Source organism: Myiozetetes cayanensis, unplaced genomic scaffold (genome assembly GCF_022539395.1).
Source record: "Myiozetetes cayanensis isolate MyiCay16 unplaced genomic scaffold, myiCay2020 scf2-11, whole genome shotgun sequence".
NCBI classification, from domain to species: domain Eukaryota; kingdom Metazoa; phylum Chordata; class Aves; order Passeriformes; family Tyrannidae; genus Myiozetetes; species Myiozetetes cayanensis.
The window spans coordinates 110,543,500-110,560,294 of record NW_026087411.1 but is presented as its reverse complement, the minus strand read 5'-3'; the positions used below and the strand labels follow the sequence as shown (position 1 = coordinate 110,560,294).

The 16,795-nt window shown below is 44.0% G+C and overlaps 1 pseudogene; it reads right to left on the bottom strand.

The window, feature by feature from the left end:
• Positions 1-9,461: 9,461 nt before the first annotated feature.
• LOC126640170 (coxsackievirus and adenovirus receptor homolog) lies at positions 9,462-12,517 on the bottom strand (annotated as a pseudogene).
• Between the last annotated feature and the right edge of the window lie 4,278 nt (positions 12,518-16,795).

Genomic DNA, 16,795 nt, shown 5'->3' with positions numbered 1-16,795 from the left:
GGTTGTTGGTTAACCCAGTCCAAGTGAGGACAGATCACCACAGCACACAGGGACTTACCAACAAAACCTGAGCTGACCTGTTATTCCAAAGCAGAAAATGGGCTCCAAACCCAAGACCATCTTGCACAGGACTGGATGATAATTCAAAAGGGGAAGTGGAGGGGCAGGCATGGATCTCTTCTCTCTGGTGACCAGTGACAGGAGCCGAGGGAACAGCACGAGGATGAATCAGGGGAGGTTTAGTTTGGATATTGGGAAAAGCTGCTTCACCCAGAGGGTGGTTGGGCTCTGAACAGGCTCCCCAGGGCAGTGGTCACAGCACCAAGCTTGACAGAGCTCAAGAAGCATTTGGACCACACTCTCAGGCACATGGCGTGACTCTTGGAGTGTTCTGTGCAGGGCCAGGAGTTGAACCCCATGATCCTTGTGGGTCCTTTCCAATTCAGCATATTCTGTGATTCTGTGATTTATTAAACAAAAAGTCATCATTTGTTTGTAGCTGGGAACCACTGACACTCCTGCACTGGTGAAAAGGAGAGGACAGCTCTCAGCAAGCTGGCCTAGTGGAAGGTGTCCCTGCCCACAGCAGGGAAGTGGGAATGAGATGAGCTTCAAGTCACATATGGAGCTGATCTTTTCAACAGGTTTGCCCTCTCAGGGACGTTTAAATTTTTTATTTTATTCTTATTTTTCACAAATATGCAATGAAATGCACTGTTCTGAGAAGCAACATGAAAACAGGGCAAAGATCAAACGTAGCATAAGGTGGAAAGGGAAATATGTTGATGAGATACAAAAAGGTGAATTCAACATGCAAGTACGAATTTCTTTCAAAGGTGTGAGAAACAGACTAATCCACAATGAGCAGAAAGGAAATGGCACTAGAGGTGCTAACATAAAATGAAAACTACTATTACACCAGGAAAAGAGAAGAATAAAATGTATTGCCCATAGTGTGCCCATGGTGGATTTGACAATGCAAACCTGCTCAGGTTTAAAATGGTAAGAGACCTCAGTTTAACAGTCCCATGAACAGCACTCATCCTCTCATTTTCAAGGGTTCAAAGGCAAAATCATGCCCTGTTATGCTGGATATTACACAAATAATCATATGTGGACACTTGCTTGCAGTGTAAGTATTTCTGCAACCATTTATTAACATGCAGTTTTTGGTTGCAAGCTCCACTGACTGTTCCTTTGCATTTGATCCCGCACTCCATTTATGCACAGTTCCTCTGTGTCATTCAGACCATGGGAAAAGCTCATAAAATTTGTAGAATGGACCACCCAGGACTCTACCACCACAAGAGTATTGCTGTGCAGTAGCTCTGTATCATCCTCTGCACACCTCTAGGGTGTGCACAGCCCTGGGCGGGCAGGAGAGTGGCTGAGGGGGAGGATGAACAGGGAATGAATACATTCCAGCCACTCTACATTACAAAAAGCCAGATTCAGCAGATTGAATTGTCTCAGACTCTCTGGTCCTGTGTGGCTGGATCATGGTGGCAACAAAGACTTGACTGTCTGTGATCCTGAGCTCAGAAGAGTTCTGGAAGTCTCAAAACAGCAAATGGCACTCAGCGACAAGGGATCAGAGTATGTAGGGTTGGGACCACGCCTGCCCCGATCCCTCCAGCGGCACTGGGAGCAGGAAGGCCAGCTCTTCAGGAGCCTGCCCAGCTTCAGGACTAGTCTGAGCTCTGCTGCTTTGTCTCTTTTTCCTGTGACCTAGAACTGCTTTGGACTCCTTCCTCTGATGAATGGCAGAACTCCTCTCCCCTTTGTTGGGAAATCCAGAACCATGCTGAGAGGGCGCATCCCTCCAACAGCACAGGTGGAATTGATCCTTCTCTTTGTTCCTTAATTTTGATAGCAGGACTAGGATCTGGAAGAATTGAGACAGGACAAAACAGGCTGTGGTGGTGTTGGCCATGAAGGGGAATTTTGGCATACAGGGTCATGTGGAATGGCAAACAGTGGAGGGACTTTTTGGACATTGGCATGAGGACAGTTAAATTCACCCAGTGCTGACTCTAAAAGAGTTCATGGATTGCATTCCCACTGGTTTTGGTGTTGCACACTTCACTGAAGGAGGGAAAGGGGGATTTGTTACCAGAGTGGGCAACAAGAGATGGGGACATTTATCCTACTTTTGGGGACAGAGCTGATATAATACTGATAATCTTTACACAAGGGGTATAACCTAGTTGTGCTGACACCATGGAGTCTCTGAACTCTGTTTGGGTGCACCCACCTCTATTCCCTGTTCCAGTTTCTCCAAAAAGCAGCTCAGGGATGTGATTCCAGAGCAAGCATGGCAGTGTATCCCACACAGACAGAGAGACAGACAGCAGGGCAGGGCTCAGGGGTGCAATCCTATGGCACTGCAGATGAACTCGAGGGCACTGCTCTGGCCCTGCTGCTGCCTACTGTGTCACACTCACCAAGGCTCTTCCTTCCTCTTGCTGCCCCTGATTTATCCAGTGGGATTGTACATTTGTCAGGGTCTGACCGATCTCCTGCTGTTCCTGCCCAGTGCCTGGTAACAATGGAGCGCTGTTCTTGGCTTGTGCCTCTCAGCACCATTGTGATACAACAATAGTTTGAAGAAAGAGGCCAATTTTCTTTCATTTTAGGGTTTGGCTAATTTGACTCTTACTAATTTCTAAATGGACCCACACTGGGAATTCAGAAATGCTAGGATTACAACTTATTGTTTAGAGAAAAAAAAAATTGCTGAGAGACCGAATCCTGTAAAAATGTAGTGGTAGATAAGAGTGGAAATTCATGGAGGTGATTCTCTTAGATGGAAAAGAACAGGTTTCCTTGTTCAACCTGGAACACAATGTTTAATGGAGAAAGAAGACAGAAAGATTGGGAAACAAAGGCACAACAGAGACTTGATGATAACAAATCTCTCATTAGGTAGAATGGGGAAGACAAAACTTCTGCTCTACAATAAGCTGTGGTGGCACCAACAGCCCTTTTATGGTGACCCTGTTAAGGACAGCATTCAGCAGAGCTGCCTGCCCAGCAACTAATACAGCAACACACTGCTAAGGCAACTTCCTTGGATTTCAACTTCCAGTGAAAGAACTGCTGGGAGTTTAAGGGTGCCCAGAAGCAGGGAGGGCACCAGAAGCATAGAATCATTTGGGATGGAAGGGACCTTAAAGCTCATCTTATTCCAACCCCCCTGCCACGGGCAGGGACACCTTCCACTATCCCAGGTTGCTCCAAGCCCCATCCAACCCAGCCTTGAACAGTAGAAGACCCTCTGTTGCTTTTCAAGTCTTTATCAAATTTGTAAAATCATGTTCAGATCTCTTTTTCAGTCTTCAGATTATAACTGTATGAATGAGAGAAGTCACAGCTATTCTGTCTTGACTTCCTTTCCGATGCTTTTTGACCCTTTGAGCCAAGCAGTGGTTAATTCCCCCTATACAAAACTGCCAAGATTCAAGATGGCTGTAAATGTGGCAGAGAGTAGAATTGTGAGGGAAAGAAGAGAAGCTACTTTCTCAGCATTATTCTGTGTTAGTCACCAGCATTTTAATTGCTTGAGTTTTCAAGCTTAACTGAGCTGCAGCAACATGTTGCTTTCAGAGAGCATTTCCTACACCTTGGGAGGTGCTTTAGGATTTACTTCCTGACACTTCATTCCTTTGCAATGGTGTGAAATGCCTTTTGCAGGGATAGAACCCTAATCCCACATGCGTTACTGACAGTGCAGCCACGTCTTCTGCTCATTGCTCCCAATACTTCACAGGAAACAAAAGTGGGATCAAGGGGCAAGTTAAATATTTAGTGGGTATTCTCTGTATTTGCCCAGAGAAGCTTTCAGCTATTTCTTCCATGTTTAAACAGTGCTCAGCTATATTTTGCTAATATTGAGTTATCCCTCTGCTTACCTTCCAGGGGCCTCTCTACAGTGAAAAACTAGTGAGGTGAGAAAGAGCCTCAGAAAAGCATCACTGCAGCCTCCTCCCCTCAGGTAGGCCTGACACACCAATTCCTCTGCTGCTCAAGCAATCTGTGCATCAGGAAAGTATTGTCTGGCTTTTAAGACACTGGTTCAGACTGTGCTGTAACAGACCATGCTCAAAAACAGCAACAGCAACTGTGAATACTTTCTGCACTCAATTACACTGAAAAAACAGAGATGAACCTCAGAAAAACAAACAAACAACAAGTTTTGTGGCAAGGGCCCTAGGGCAAGCTAGGTTCAGATCCTTGCCTTCCCACAGTCTTCCTGTCTGCTTTTCGGCCAGTGGTTAAATCTTTCTCTGCCTTAACACCCTAGAATTAAACTACAGATGAAAATAAAAGCATTCTTCTTTATATCCTTTAAATCACCATTACACTTTCCCAGAAACATAGAATGGGTTTGGGTTGGAAGGGACCTTAAGCTCATCTCGTTTCAACTCCCCTGCTAAAAGCAGGGACACCTTCCATTAGACCAGATTGCTCCAAGCCACATCCAACCTGGCCTTGAACACTTCGAGGGATGGGGCAGCCACAGCTTCTCCTGGCAACCTGTGCCAGGGCCTCACCAACCTCAATGTAAAGAATTTCTTCCTAATGTCTAATGTAAATACACCCTCTGTCAGTCTGAAGCCATTTCCCCGTCCTGTCACTTTGTACCCTTGTAGTCAAATCCCTCTTTGCCTTTCTTGTCAGCCCTCTTTAGGTACTGGAAGGGTCTCTAAGGTCTCCCTGAAGGAGTCTAAGGTCTCTTCTCCAGGCTGAACACTCCAAGCTCTCCCAGCCTGTCTCTATAGGAGAGCTGATCCAGCCCTCAGAGCATTTTTGTGGCCTCCTCTGGACTCAAACAAGTCAGCATCTCACTTGTGCTGGGGGATGCAGAGCTGGATGCACCACTCCAGGTGGGATATCACAAGAGCAAAGTAGAGAGTGAGAGTCACCTCCCTCAACCTGCTACCCAGGCTATTTTTGATGCAGCCGAGGACACAGTTGGCTTTTTGGGCTGCAAAGGCAAGAAATGACCAGTTGTTGCCAAGTCATGTCCAGTTTTTCTTTCACCAGCACCCCCAAGTCCTCCTCAGCAGGGCTGCTCTCCATCCATTCTCCATCCCAGACTGTGTTGATACCAGGGCCTTGTTGATACTGGGTCTTGTTGAGCTTCATGAGGTTCACACATTCCCACCCCCAAATCTGTCCAGGTCCCTCCTGGACCATCCCATCCCTCCAGCATGTTGACATCACTACACAGCTGGCGACAGAGTTCTGGCTGTACACATCAGCATCCTCTCAGGAAATGGCTGTACATGATTCAAAGGAAGTAAATCCTTCCTCTCCTTCCAGGACCATCTCTGGTGGGCAGCTTCCCTCCTGTGCTGGGAGGGAAGCAGGTTCAGGCACGTGGATCTGCTACCCCACCTGCCCTGCCATCCAGAGCACAGGCTGTGGCTTGTTCTGCTCACATCAACGCAAAGCTTTGGGGCAAAAGGGGCCTGGTGTTGGGGGCTTGTTGAACACGGATCAGGACATGGGAACAAAGGACCCCATGGCACACTTTGACTTATCTGGGAGTGGAGATGCTTGTCACTTGGAGAATCCCATCCCCAGGAGCATTTTCTATTCAGTCTGTGTTGTGAAAATGTTTGTTTGTAGACTCCCTGTCCTCATCAGGAGAGAATCTCTGTATTCATTCAGCAGGGAAGATTCGAGGCCGTCTTTATCCATTGTGGTTATTTAGAAAAACTCTGACAGCATGAACACAGCAGGCACAAAAACCATGAGGTAAATTATGACCCTTTTTTCACTCACAGTTTCTGTGATACGGACTTGTGACCACTTTAATGCATGGACTTGTCAGGGTAATATCAATCTACTTTTGCCCATTAATGAATATATTAAAATATTTGTACTGAAATGGTTTTTATAACCTGAACATTTGAAGCAAACTTAGTTATTGGCTTGTAACTGAATATATTAAAATCTGCCACATGTACTAAAATAGATTCCATAGCCCTAACATTAACACAGAATTTATTTCAGCTAAATAAAACCCTTTAAAAGTTTCAGATCTAGTTGAAACTGGTCATCCAGACTTCTGGAGTCAATGGTGAAGGATCACAGGAATAAAAATCATTCTTGGTGGAGAAATAAGCACCACATCTGGATGAGATCAGTTGTTATTTGGAAGCGCCTATTGACATTAATAATAATAATAATAATGATGATGAGGGTGGTGAAGCATTGGAACAGTTGCCTAATTAAAATAAAAATATATTTCAACTGTGCAAGTTTAATATTAATTTTCCCAAAGGTTTTTAATTACCAATTTCTTCCTGTAGCAACATGATGAAGACAATGATGTTATTAGTATTTGAGCGATCCTGGTTTGACTGTGAAAGTCACTGATCTGAACAATACAGGGAACATGAGTTTGACACTTTCCTGATGCAGAAAATTTTTGGAACCTGTAAAGCACTTCTAGTGAGGCAGCAGCATGGTCTCTGCAGCATTCTCTGGGCTCTAAAAGAATAATCTTTCCCAGACACTGAAAAGGATGATTGGAGGTAAATTCAGTCTCACAGAATCCGTAAAACAAGATTCTATAACATCTAGCTATTCTTACCTATAGCACTTGGTTGCAGGGACATATTCCATTTTTCTTGCCCAGGTTTCATGATTAAAATGGTATTGCCCTTCCCTGTGGCTATTACTTCAGCCAGTTCAGGAGGGCTATTTGGTTTTAGGATCCATACTTTGGCTCCACTATTAAGGATGTTTCTGATTTTTTTCTATCAAAGTCACAGTATCTGGTACAGCTGCCATGAGAGGGGGGGGCTGCTTATTTAACTCTCTAAAATCTACAGTCATTCTCCACAACCCATCGCTCTTTTTTTTTACAGGCCATATTGGATTATTCCAAGCTGTGGCAATTGATTTTAAAACTCCAGCATCCAGCAAATCTTTAATTGTCTGTGATATTTCTTGATGCCCTCCTGGCACCTTGTATTGTTTCACTGTTACTAATTTAGTTGCAGCAGGAATCCGCACAGGAGCCATTTTTATTTTTCCCACTAAGATCGACAGGGCACCAATATAATTCTTTATTCCAAATTGGTACTGACCGTCAGGAAGATTCAGGGTTAATCCTTTTAGAATATCTATCCCTATTATGTTCAGGGATAGGAACAATCATGACCGAGTAAGATCGTTTCAGGAGGTTCCCTATTTTCATTTCTACTTGGGTTTGTATGGCATCAATTTGTTTCCCTCCCAGACCAACAATAGTTACAGGCTGCCCTTTAAATTTCTTGGGAGTCCCAGATACCAAATAGGCCTCTGATCCGGTGTCAATTAAGGTTTTCACTGTTTGCAAGGACCAAATATTTGAAGCTCCATATAGGGCTGCCGGTCCCTTCGTACCCATTGCACTGGAGTTTGGCCATCACTTCAGACTCATTTACCACACCGAATTGTTTCCCTGGTCTCTTTCTTTCCAAGGATACAAGCCAGAATAGGGTTCCCAGTCCTCCTTCTCCCTTGGAGTAGCAGATCCACTCATGGAGGGCCCACCGTGAATAGATGCAGAATCCCATTGAGGTTCCAGAGGGGGTGCCTTAGGCTGAGTTGTCCCTGAATTACTTGCTTTTGAGTTTTGCACTTTTTCTACCAGGTTTACTCAGCCCTCTCCACTTACAAATGTGCCACTGAGTTCATGAGTCAGAACCCATCAACTTTCTCACAAGATATACCATACTTCAATAAAGCTGGGAACATTTCCCTATGAGAAATTGTGTTTTCACTCTCTTTGGAGTTGTCTCGGTTCCCTGCACTCCCTCACAGCTCCCACTCTCCAAGGTCACCAAGCTGCTGTATTTTTTCAATTACTTCATAGAGGGGACTTTCCATCTCAATAATCAAAGCAGTCAGGATCCCATTTTTGCACGCTGCTGGAGAAGCCTAAATCAGCTTATTTCTCATAGTAACAGACAGGACATGCTGCATCATACTGTCAGCATCTCCTGTGAAAATCACCGACTCCATCCCCTCTTCCTTTCGTCTCCGTACAAAATCCCACAATGTGCCCCAAACACACTCAACTCAAGGCCAGTCATTTTCTGTGAGATATTTATTACTGCATCCCAAAGCAGCCAAAGCTCACAGACTAGTGACACTATTCCAAAATGCATCCTGCACAAAGGAGTCTGAACTCAAGATTAAAAACTTCCTGGAATCCCCCGAATCGAGGGTTTCCCCTGACGCTCCCTGATCGTGCAAACACACCATCCAAGACAGCAGAGATTCTCCCAATCTCTGTTTAAACTGTTCAATTATATCATTTACTTCATTCTAAGTATAATCCTCCACCATATCCCTCCTTATCAGCTGCCCATCAGCCCCCAATTCCATTTTCCATCTCCATGCCGGTCTCACATCTATGAATTCATCTGGTGAACCAGCCTCATCAGAACCTGTAAAATCCCAAATATATCCATCCCACTGCACAGCTGCCTCTGTAATCACTGAATGCACTTTCTTATGATTCACCTTCCCCCTCCTTTTCTTGTACTTGTACAGTGCCACCTGAACTGCAGCCTTCTCAGCTACAGTCTGATGAGTGTCCCACTTACCAACAAACAACTTATTTTGACACAGGTGTAGAACTATGTATTTTACTAATGGTTATACAGAATTTGGGCTAATAAGCAGATACATGTCTAAATACAATACTAGGTTGGAAGGTTCATCTAGAGGTCCACTCTGGCTCAGGGACTGTTTAGGCCTCAGCACTTCCCAAGCACTATTCATTTCTGCTGACTTTCAGCCCTTATCTCATTGTTCTAAATCACTATGAGACAACATATTTATCTTTGGTTAAAGATAACCCACAACTCCTTTCTACTTCACCAATTCTTTATTGCTCTTCTAGCTAAACAATGTCTATTGATTCAACTCCATAGGGTGGAGAAGTCATTTGACTTACTTCCTTCAGGTGCAGAGCTGATCTCCTTCAGGTATCAAGGTTTTTATCTTTTTTTACTGGTATTAAGTTAAACACAGGTTTGAGTAAAAACAGCTAAAATCACAAATTCCAAGAAAACACAAATCAGCACAAGTTCTTTAGCTAATGAGGGCAGAGCTCTTTACAAGGTTCAGAAGACCACAAGATTCTTTAGCTAAATGGGGTAAAGACACAGCAGAGTTCCTATAATAGCTCCAGCAATTATAGCAGCTGTACTTACAGCTAGAATAGATAAATAACAATATTGATTGTTAAGTGTCAAAATTGTAGGACCAACTTTAACACTAAACTCAGTATGTTTCACATTATCCAGGTTAATAGTACATCAGTGAATCAGAGAGAGGTTCAATCAGGTGCATTTATTCAAAGCAATAATAAGACTTGTTTTGGCACCCACCAGTTACAAGGTTTTTGATTTGAGTTTAGAGAAAAAGGATATTCAGTTTTCATACCCAGAACACTACATGACCATTACCCAGCAAACACTTTGAGGGGTGACATGCAGCTCAACAGAACATCCATCAGTGCCAACTCTGTTCGAGGCAATGCAGTTGTATACACCAGAATATTCTTGAGAGACATTCTTCAGAAGAAGTTCCCCTGTATTTTTATCTACAAACAACAAAAGGTAGATATTTACCATTTCCTTAAGTTTATTTCTGTATTCAATACCACAGAACTACTAATGAAATCTTAACTTAAAAATGCCTTATTAAAAACATCCAAATAAACACAAAGGTCTATCATGCTGTAAAATACCATTATTTGAAAAAGTCTCTTACCCTCTTAGAAATTTATTCCACAGCATCTGACTTGTTTGCTAATTAATAGATAGGAACAGATGCTACTCTCAACGCTCTACAGCCAATAATATAAGCATTAGGTTATCTGACATGACTAGAAATAGTTATATGTGGAAAAAGAAAGGACATAACAACAGTAGACTAAAGTCTTATTTTCTTTCCTCTAGAAATCCACCTCAGACACATGTTGTCACTTTGTCCTGTATATCCTGTGCAACCTGAGTTGATATATGTCTATTTGTAAGCAGATTGTTAAACTGCTACATCTGCAAGGAAATCCTACCATCTCGAGGTTTAAGGTTTTCATAACTACAAAGAAGATCAAGAACTGGTGCTCTGCCAAAAAAAAAAATTCTGGAATAGCTTTCACGAAGCCAAAACTCACAAATGGACCTTCTGCAATGAAGTTCTCACAATAAAAATCCTATATCACCACTGTAATAATTTGAAATCCATCAGTCAAAATTCAGAATATTTAACTCTGTCCTCACAACACTTGGGCACAGATGAGCATGATATTGGAGCCTAATGCTAAGAATCTCAAAGCTTGAAACATTTCCCAGTATGACTCAAAAAAACAAAATAAACCCCAGTTTGTTTCAATGTGAGTTTTGTTACCCAGTGAGAGGGCAGGAGTGACATTTATCTTGACTACTTTATATTAACACTAAGCATGAGATGCTAACAATTCAAGATAAGCCAAAAATACTATTGCAATCTTTTTTAATATTTCAGAGTAGTAAATCAAGTTTGACAGTACTCAGCATGGAAGTGGCAGGAAGTTCCTGTGTGCCAGTTACTCTCCTCCAGTCATAAGACAAAAGTGGGGATCCTTATTGTGATGCAAATTTCAAGGTAAGGTCCTTTCCAATCTCCTATGATCCTTCAATGGAACATTTAGTTCCTGCTGGCTTTACTAATAAACAAAATATCACTGAATTTATAGCGGTCACAATGAAAATGCTTACTAGTTGTGTTCTAGTAGGTCAGTCCATCTTGCTAAAGATAAAGCTTGTGCAACAAACCATTTCTCTGCATGAAAAGATTTTCTATGAAAAACATGCCAGGTGCAGAATTTTTAAAAGTGTTGATTATTCTGAATATCATTCCCTTCACCCTCAGAACAGAGGGTTGTGTCCACTCCTTCCAAAGCCTCAGTAATGACTGCATCATCAGAGATTCAATATGACTTTACCCAGAAGAAGTTTTCATTTTAGACATCAAAGATAGGATGGAATAAGAACATACAAACTGTCACTGAAAATTCAAGGAAAGAGATTATCTTACCAAGTACAGTCAACTGTATTTTATTGCTTTGAACTCCAGGAGCCTTCTTTACTTTGCACTGGTAGGTGCCAGTGTCTGCTACCTTTAAATTCACAATATCCAATGAAGCATCACCAGATCTGGGATTAAGATGAGTAAAGTCCACCTGCCAAGCCACAGCAGGATTATAGTGACTATAAATCCTGTCTACAGAATACATAATTATCTGTAAAAAAAGAAATATGATTCAGAAATCCACTTGGCTTGCAAACATTTAAAACAATTTGTTCTCTTCAGATTCTTGATAGTTTCATTCTATTGTTTTAATCCCAGAAGTATGACATAGCCAAATATTTCAAACTTCAAAATATCATCATACACAGCATTACAATGAATACTCCATTGACTGATTGGTCAACTGAAGTTATAGTTAGGTTTCTTGATAGACCTATAAAAATTTATTTTTATGTTTTAGAAAACCAACATGCAGTATTCAAATCCATCATATACTTTTCCTGTATAGAAATTGTGTAAGACTTGTCAGGCCTGGAGAGATCCTGTGCAGATCCTGCTGCAAACACAATGCAGAGTCACGTTCTGTGCATTTGGAAACACGTCCAACAGGCAGCTTCACTTTTCAAACCATGCAACCCTAAACCAAACATTTTCGGGAGCAAGTTTGTTATTTATAATTATTAGGTAATTAATTACGGGAATCTAGTATTACCTAATACTTGAGATGAAAAACATTTGCTACTTTTTAGTAGCCCAGACACATTTGGTTTGGTTTGTGTGTTTTGGGGGTTTTATTGTCTTTTTTTTTTTTCTTTTTTTTTTTTTTTTTTTTTTTTAACTTTCTACTCCTTTCCTCCCACCCTTTAAATTCTCTCACGTTTCCTCCACAGGGTTCAACCGCGGCCAATCAGGTCTGGACAACTGGGTTCCGAGGGCTCTCTGAAAGCCACCCAGAGAGCAAAACCAGAACCAGCGTGGGCGCAAGAGGTATTACACACAGGAGTTGAATTTAAATTTTTTTGGTGGGTTTTTTTCTCACACACACGCGGCTCAGACCTACACACGCACAGGTAGGGGTGGAGGTGCGGCGCTCCGCGGCCCCGCGGCCCCTGCCGCGCTTTCTCCCAGCCCGACAAAACCGCTGCTGCCACCTCCCTGCTCCTTCCCTCCTCTCTCCTTCCTTCCCTCCTCTCTCCCTCCTTTCCCTTCCTTTCCCTCCTGTCCCCTCCCGCCCACCCAGCGCCGCCGGCTCCGTCCCGGACTCCCGGAGGGCACCCCCAGCACCGCCGGCTCCGTCCCGGACTCCCAGAGGGTACCACCCGCCCCTCGCACCGCTCCGCAGGTGACTCAGCCCTGCCCGCCCCGCCGCGCCCCCGCAATAATGTGCCCGTACCGCCGGCTTGGCCGCAGCTCTCCGCGGCTCTCCGCGCATCGCCCCGCCCTCCCAACAGCAGGGATGGGGCGTCGCTTTGCGAGCCCAAGCGCCCCAAAGAGCCCGTGCGAGCTGGCGAAGGGCGCCCGCGGTAGCTGAAGCGATGCCCCCGGGGCGCGGCAGGCACCGCACCGCTCCCGCCCGCAGCGCTGTCGCTTGCGATTACGGAGCTGTGGGATCAGTTCGACAACCTGGACAGGCCCACACAGTGGGGCACTGACTTCTTGGAGAAGTATGCAAAATTTGTAAAAGAAAGGATAGAAATTGAGCAAAACGACTGAGGAATCTGGTCAAGAAGTAGTGTCCTAAACGTTCACCAAGAGATGAGGAACACAGGTTCACTTTGTGTGTCGCCTTTTCTAACATCCTTAATGAGTTGAATGACTATGCAGGACAACGAGAAGCAGCTGCAGAAGAAATGGGACACGGAGTGTACGGAGAATTGATGAGATATTCTCATGATCTAAAAACCGGGAGGAAAATGCATCTTCAGGAAGGGTGATGGGCTCAGCAGTATCCAGACGTGCTGGAAATAGAGAGGCAGAGAAGGCACAGCAAAGCTGTGAAGGATTGAACAATAGCACTAATGCAAATAAGGCTGATGTTGAGAAGTCCAAGAAACAGTTAAACCTGTGCACACACAGGGCTGATGAAAATAAAAATTAATATGCTCCACAACTACAGAATTTTAACGGGGAACAGCACAAACACGATGTGGCAGGATAGTTCCACTCTGACCAGACCCAAGATCCAATCAAGCTATTAATCAAGTTATCATGCAAGATAAACTGCTGGAGCCATGGTGTTGTCTTGGTGTTAACTATGCTAAAACCATCCTGGTTCATCAAACTTCGAATACTCACCCTGCTTTTTGAAGTCTGAATTGACATATAAGCTGATAGCTGGCCTGTAAAGGTGTGACTAGCAGTTAATCACTTTGTACTATAAAAAGTCCAGTTCCCTCTCATGCAGTCAGGTTCTTCTGACGTGTGCCAGTGCCAGCCCAAGTTGTGGGAATGGCATCTACCCTATGAATACCTGGGGTTTGGGCTGTATAAAAGTGGGATCCCAGAAGCACGACCTGGGGACCCCCAACACTGAGAAGAGAAGAAGAAGAACCTGGTGGGAATCCACGTTGTAGTGATTTATATATATATATATTTCCTTAATCTCTGTCTCTTTCTTCCCCCACCCTCTTTCTCTCTCTCTCTTTTCTCTCTCTCTCTCCCTAATATTTACTGTTAAATAAAATCCATACTACTGACTTTGGCACAGGGGCTCATTTGCACCTTAATTCAGGCAGAGGCATCTTTTAATAATCAGATCCTAACAGGCTCCCACTATGTCCCTGTTGCCCCTCAGCCCTTCCCAGTAACACCTCCCAGGCTCCCAGTATGGCTCAGTAATCCCTCCCAGGGCCCCAGTCTCCCCCAGTGCCCCACCTCGTGCCAGCAGCCAGGCCTGCCAGAGCACCATCTCCCTCCCTGGCCCAACCAGTTCACCCAGTTTGCCCAGTTCCCCTCTCCCAGTGCTCCCACTGCTCCTGGGACCCCCCACCAAGTGGTCCCAGTAAGCCCAGTTACCTCCTCCCAGTGCTCCCAGTAACCACACTGCTCTGACTTAGCCCCTTCCAGAGCTTCCCAAAAAAGGGAGGATTCTCCCTCTCTGAAGGGGACCCCCACCCTCAACTTTATTTTTTGTGGTCAGAGTCCCTCTGGCATTTCGAGAGGCCCAAAATTTGGGGGAGGAAAAAGGAGATCAATGGTGGGGTTGTCCCAGTCTCATGAGAGTCCTGTGGTGGGACATTCAAATCTGGTGGGGGTGTCTTACATCCTGGGGGTCCCCTATGTGTGGAGGAACCCCAAAATTTGAGGAAGATTCCCAACATTTGGGAGAGGAAAAGGGGGATTAACGGTGGGCTTGTCTGGGTGTCCTGAACATCCCATAGTGGGGCATTAAAAATTGGAGGGTCCAACATCCTGGGGTGGGGGGTGGTTTATGGTGTCTCCCCAATATCCTGGGCATCCCTAAGTGTCATTTCAAGTAATTTAATTGTTAATTATTGAAGTTTCAAGCTTCAGCTATACTATATTATTCAGTGCAATAATGAATATCCTCTTAACAATATAAGTAGCATCCCTCATATAAGCAGCATCTCTGCCTGCCTGGCAGAAAGGAAGAACATGGAGTTTTATCCCAAACTTTTTGTCTACCCTGTAGTCTTATCAAAGGTACTTCTACTCCCTTTATCACCTGAGGTGTTTTGTTTAATACACCGGACTTGCTACTGAAATTTAGGCTTCAAGATGGTCGAAGGATAAAAGGACAAAGATTGTATGTCAGGGAATGGGGATTGGATGAGGAAGCTGTTCTTTGTAAACCACAGGCCACTGGCAGCCTTGCAGTAGATGGACAAAGGGATTAAGTATGGATTATTGTGGTAATGAAGACTAGATCAACAAAAGCAGAGGAGACTCAGGCACTAAGGGAAGGAATAGGCTGTTAATACAGGACAGCACATGCACAGCCTTTCGACCCAGTGAGCCCCTGTAGGAGCCTGTGACTCACTTTGCTCTGCCAGCTCTGCTGTGAGAGTGCTGACCTTCGGCAAAACATTAATAATACAACCCAGAAGCATGATGTTATCTCAAGCTGTGGCACCCTGCTGTTAAATGAATGTAGGCCGAAACCCTGGGGTTTGCAAAGCCCACTGATGGCAGTGGAAAGACTCCCGTTGACCTCAGTGGTCTGTGAATCATCCTCAAGTGGGAATAGAGCTCCAGTCCCAGTGGCTGGTCTCAACTCCATGCAGGTTAGTCCTGGGACAGGTCCCATATCAGCCATGGTTTGGTGGGTGATAAAGCTATATGTTGCTGATAAGGCCAAAAACACCCTCATTGTACCCTGAAGTGGGGATGGGATGAGTTCACCTGATCCCATTAGACACCCTACATCTAAATTAAACCCCCTCTGGTACTCAGTGGAGAGAAGTCAACATTTCATCTGCAACTCATCACTCCAAAACGGACATCTAAAATAGGTCAGATGACTCACACTCTAATTTCCTGTTTCTTCCCATTGACAATAAAGGGAGCCTGAGGTAATTTTTCTCAGATTCAAACATGTGGTGGGAAGAATATCACTCCAAGTATCTTCATTAGACTAGCTCCAAATACGTTGTCTTTTATAGCTGATTGCTAAATCAAACAGCCAAGTCAACACAAGATCCTAATGGAGACAGGCTCAGGTAAACCCAATTGGCTTTCAGTTGTCTTGCATGAGCTACAGACCTTTGCCTCAGTAGGATTTTATATTAACAACATAAAAATATTCCAGTGACAAAATACCCTTTCATGTACCCTGTTCCAGTTACATGGTCTGGATCACAGGTCCAAAATAGTTTCAGGTATATTCCAAAGATTATAATAATAATAATAATAATAATAATAATAATAATCATAAATGGACAAGAGGTTTCAAATTATTGCCACATATTAGTTCTCAGAAAGCTCTCATCCCACTGGTGAAGAGTACATGGGGAAACTCAGGACCAAATTCAAACCTAAAAGGACATGTCCACAACTGAGTTTAGGCTCCCGTTATGCTCAGTGGAGAAGGACTCAATACAGGCAACAGAGACTGGAAATCACTTTCCTAAACATAGGTATCTAATTTATAGTGGCTTGGATTACAGTCTAAGCTCTGTTGGCTGTAGAAAATCCCTCTCCAAATCAGGAATTTGGCCACCAGCTCCAATGTAGTCATGACACAAAGAAGTCACCTAAAATCAGGTAATTGCTGTTGAATCTCATGCACTGGAAACTGCCCACTTGATTGCCCAGTAATCACATCCTTTCCTGGTCCATATCCTGACAGGATACAGTGGCATGAGATGTGCCATGTCCTGGATCACTAGAACTGTTATGTCAGGAGTTAATCATAGAATCACAGAATCATTTGGGGTGGAAAAGACCTCTGAGATCATTAATCCAGCACTGCCAAGACCACCACTAAACCATATCCCCAAGTGACACATCTACATGTCTTTTAAGTTGCTCCAGGGATGCTGACTCCACCACTGCCCTGGGCAGCCTGTTCCAATAATTGATAACCCATTTAATCAAAGAAATTTCCCCTAATACCCAAACTAAACTTCCCCTGGTGCAACTTGAGGCCATTTCTTCTTGTTCTATCACTTGTTACTTGGGAAAAGAGACTGACTCCCACCCGGTTACAAACTCCTGTCAGATAACTGAAGAGAGTGAGAAGGTCCTCCCT